Raw genomic sequence first — 5,021 nt, forward strand, 5'->3', positions numbered from 1 at the left:
TTATGTCACCAGATCTGTCCATCTTTTCATTTATGGCTACTGGGTGGAGCTTCTGGGCAAGGTGTCTTCCTAGGGAGGCCTCGTTGCCTCAAGTTTAATGGCGCAAGTCAAACAGCTAGTAAGTGGTGAGTTGGGTATACCTGAGTATTTCCACCAAAGCCAGAGTGCCCTTTCACAGGGCCCTCCCAGGGGGGAGGGGGAGGGAAGATGCAGTAGCGATCCAAGGCCTGCAGATTGAGCCCTGCAGGGACGTGGGATGTAACATGAGCAATGGAGTAACATTCAAAGTCCATTCCCAAAGGTCAGTTGGAATGACCAAACCCTGGCTGAGACAAGGATGACCCCGAGGGTGACCCTGATGAGGGGTGAGAAGAGCATGTGCGTGGAGCAGGCTGCTGGGAGGGAGGTGGGGATTTCAAGGCTGCCATGGGGGAGGAGACGGCACCAGGAGGAGACAGCTGAAAAGCATCCCTGGGGCCCCAAGGCCTGACCACATCAGACCCTAGGACACTGGGTGCCCCGGCTCTTCTTTTGAGGGGCAGGCAGCTCTCAGGGTGCCTGGGGTCTTGCAGCACCTGAGCGCCCCTATAGAGGGTCACATGATGACCTGAAAGGCAGGCAGGATGGCGGGGAGAAGAGTTACAGAGGCTGTAGCATCTTACTAAGACTCACAAGCCCTCTTAAGAGTGAGCCTGAGGGGCTTCCCTGGTGGCGCTGGGGTTGAGAGTCCGCCTGCCGAGGCAGGGGACGCGGGTTTGTGTCCCGGTCCGGGAGGATCCCACGGGCCGCGGAGCGGCTGGGCCCGTGAGCCGTGGCCGCTGGGCCCGCGCGTCCGGAGCCTGTGCTCCGCAACGGGAAAGGCCACAGCAGTGAGAGGCCCGTGTACCGCAAAAAACAAAACAAAACAAAACAAACAAACAAAAAAGAGTGAGCCCGAGGCCTTCTGCCTGTAACCTTTAGACGGGACTGCCAAGTTTTCTGCGGAGAAGGCAGGTAGAAGGAGGAAGAGGAAAAGTGGCTCCTCTGAGCTCTTGTGATCACAGGTGGCGTTCCTTGGTGCAGTACCCCTTATCGACACTAGGTGGCAACTCTGCACCATCAACGCCAGCTGCAGGTGAGCGGGAGATACCGGTTCCCTTCTCAGGAAAACCCCTCAGCTTCACCCCACCCAAGTCCGTTCTTTCCTGACTTTGTCCCGTGGAGCCCGTGGGTGAGAGGAGGTAAACCTGGAGCATAAATGGAAAGGAAATGTGGGGTCTTGTGTCCACCAAATTCTGGAGAGAGGGGATGCCTTTCTCAACAGTCCTCACCATTTGGCTCTCCTGGCCCCCTCCTCCTGGCTGGGTCTCTGAACCCTTAGTAGCCTCTTCACTGGCCTCCCCATCTTCGTCCAAACCAGTCTGATATTGTATATGGTCCATGATGGCCGGAAAGAGGGTTGGCCTCGGGTCCAGCGCCCGCCTCTGGGCTCCACCAGGTGTGTGGCCTTAGGCGTAGCCCTAAACCTCTCTGAACCTTGACAAGAAAGTCAGCATCCCTTCATTCAATAGAACTTCATTGTGTTCTAAAAATTTTTAAATCTCAGCTAACAAAGAGACCCCTAATATTTTACTCCCCAGGACAAAAACAGGGACATCCTTGAAAGGTATGTCATCAGAGCCTTTTTGAGTTTGTGAACGTATGATTTCAGGGTCCTCTGCCCTTTTCTCTCGAGGGTCATGATATCTCATCTTCTTGATCTGAATGTCACGAGGGGTCCTCGAGATTGCTCAGATATGAAAGGAAGCCTGTCATTCTGCAGAGCTGGGGAACCGGCCGGTGGCGGCTCCTCTCTGCTGCCTTCCTGCAAAGCAGTGCATACAAAGGACAAAGCTTCTCATTTTAAAACTGAGCCTGTGGCCTTTAGTCACAAAGCCTGTTTCCTCGTTGTAAAACTCTCCCTACCTACCTTGCAGGATTGCTGTCAAGATTTAAAAATGTAATCATGTCTGACAAAGCACTTTTCACAGAGGGCTCCGTGAGTGTAAAGTATTAGGATGCAATTTCCCAGTTTAAAAAAACCCTCCGTTGGGACTTCCCTGACGGTCCAGTGGTTAGGACTCCACACTTCCAATACATGGGGTGTGAGTTTGATCCCCGGTTGGAGAACAAAGATCCCACATGCCACGCAGCCAAAAAAAAAAAAAACAACCAAAAAATCTTCCATTACTTACAAGATAAAATAAAAACACCTTCCCCTGATCCATCAGAGCCTCCAGCACACGCCCACCTGCCTTCCCAGACTTGTCGCCGCCTGTCATCCTCCCAACACATCCTGTGAGGCAGCCAAACCACGGGAGCAGACGTTTCCCTGCCGTAACCAGGGATTCCTCACTCCTGTGCCTTCCTTCTTGTTCTTTCCACCCGAAACTCCCTTTCCTCTTTCCTCTCTGTCAAGATCCTCCCTACGACTTCACACCTATTAGAAGAAAATTTTAGACTGTTTTTCAGTCAGTTATAAAAGTAATATGTGCACACGGTACGAAATAAAAAGCAAGTCTCTGTTTTTGTCTTCATCCCCCTCCTCCAAATGCGAGGTCATTGCACACACGTACTTCCAGAAAGTTTTTGTGGCTCTACCAGCATGTACGTGTATATTCTCTTTAAACGTAGGTAAATGGAATTATACAGAACACACACTTGCTCTTTCCCACTTAACGTATCTTGGACGTATTCCAAATGAGCACAGAGAGAGTGGGCTCCCTGCTTTTAACAGCTGGGTGACATTAGTACAAATTATCCCCCTGCTCTATTTAAGACCCTTCCCTCGGGCTGGACAGGTGCTGTTGCAGCCAAGGCTGTGGTAAACATCCCTACACCCATGTGGCAGGGCAGTGTGCCATGTTCCTATGGGGAGAATCCATGACATCCCCCCCCCCACAGGAATCCCTCCCCTGCTGGGCCTCCTACAGAGCTTTCCTTGGAGTTCCAGGGGTGAGCACAGAGCTCAGGTGTGTGGAACATTTGCCAGAGTCTACAGTCAGATGGTGGCTAGGTTTAAATCCCAGCTGCTCTCCCTACATCTCTCTTTGTCTCAGTTTTCTCATCCCTACAATGGAGATGATAATCATGGTATCACTTCCGGAGTTGTCTCAAGGATAACATGCGATAAACTATCACAGCACCTGGATCACGGAAAGGACTCGGGATGGCTAGCTGCCTTAATCTTCCCGTCATAGTGCCTCCTGTACTCCATCTACCCTACAGAGTACCAGCTCTTTGCATGTGGGCCCTGGCCTTGTCCTCTCTGCACCCCACAGCTTCCCGGGATGCGGATGCGGTGGGTGCACAATAAATGGTCATTGCCCGTGCTACAGAGGAGCAATCCTCCAGCTTTGCCCTTGGGAAGGGGAGGAGGCGAGATGCCTTTCTCTGGATGTCCACAGCACTCCGGAGGCCCTCCCCCTCTTTCTGTTTCCTTACCTCCCACCCCCATCCAGGTCAGCGATAAACACCGGGAGGGTGGGGCGGCGGGGGTCTGGAGCTCCTTAAAGGGCCAGGGTCTTGACGCACCCTGAGACCAACACCACTGCCTGATTCTGGTCCCAACAGGTCCAGACCCTGTCCCCCTCCTGCCAGGCCTGAGTCTCACTCCAAACTCTGCTTCTCCAGGCCAGCCACGCCTCCCCAAGGCTAGGGCGGGGGTGGGGGGAGATAAGAACCTGCCCAGGGCTAAGAAAGGGGCATCTGGACCTTGGAGCTCACCCCAGGTCTCACCCCCCTGGCCCCCCCCGCAATGGTTTTGTTCATCTAATCTGAAGCAGGAGGCTAGGAGGAGGGAGAAGGGGTCACCTGGGTAATCAGACCCCAGCCGAGTGGTGGGAAGGACAGAAGGACGGAGTGATTGGGCACCAGCAGGGGTCAACCAGGGCCCCACCCACCCAGCAGGTCCCAGTTAGGTGGGCCCTGTGGATAATGCCTCTGGGAGCAGGAAGGTGCAGGAAGGTGGCCCCGGCTGCTGGGCAGATGCTTGAGGGACATTACAGGGGTGGGCGCCTGGGGCCATGGGGACTATGCCTCTTCCCACCCCAGGGGAGCAGCAGGGCTAGGGGAGAGGCTGCAGCATAGGAGGGAGATCAGGAATCAAAGCTGAGCTTCTCTGGGCTGAGAGCAAGTAGAGAGACTGGCTCAAAGTTGAGGAGACATTAAGGTCCTCCTGTGATAATAGTAACAACAGCAGTAGTTACAATAGCAGCTGCTAACAGTTATGAGCCCGTGCTACGTGCCCTTCAAGGGGCTTCTTACAAGAGACAGGGCCTATTTTCACCCCCATTTTATTTATTTATTTGGTTTTGGCCGCTCTGTGGGGCATGCAGGATCTTAGCTCCCCGATCAGGCATCGAACCCAGGCCCCCAGCAGTGGGAGCACGGAGTCCTAACCACTGGACCGCCAGGAAATTCCCTTTACCCCCATTTTAAAGAGGAGGAAGCCTGAGGCCCAGGGAGGTTGAAGGATTTGTCCAAGGCCACATAGGTATTGACAGTAAGTGGCAGAGTCAGGATCTGAACTCAGCTCCGCTGGCTGTAGAGACCCCACCGCCCGTGATTTCACAGGTGAGAAGGCCGGACCTGGGTCACTACGTTGTTGAGAACTGCCTCAGACGGGCTAGGGCCTGAGCCAGGCGACCCCGTCCTGGAGGCTGACCCCGCAGCCGAATCTCCAGATCTTGAGCGCTTTCCTCTGCGTCCGCTGCAGACACCCGTGTGAACCAAGGTTCTGCCCCATCGGGAAGGTCTGTGTCGTGGGGACAGAGGCATCGCGGGTTTTTACCGGGTCTGCCCTAAAGGAGACTCCTGTAACTCCTCCAGAGACCCCGCCGCCCACACAGGCACTCAGTGAGGGCTTCTCCTAGTAGCAAAGCCTAGGCACCCTTCTGTCGTCTGCGCCAGCTCTGCACTTAGTGCCGAGGGCGGGTGGGGGCGGGGGAAGTTGAGCAATACCTGGGCTCAGCTTCGGAAGGAGCCTCCGCCTCGGGAGGATG

This window comes from Tursiops truncatus, chromosome 20, assembly GCF_011762595.2.
Source record: "Tursiops truncatus isolate mTurTru1 chromosome 20, mTurTru1.mat.Y, whole genome shotgun sequence".
Lineage (NCBI taxonomy): Eukaryota > Metazoa > Chordata > Mammalia > Artiodactyla > Delphinidae > Tursiops > Tursiops truncatus.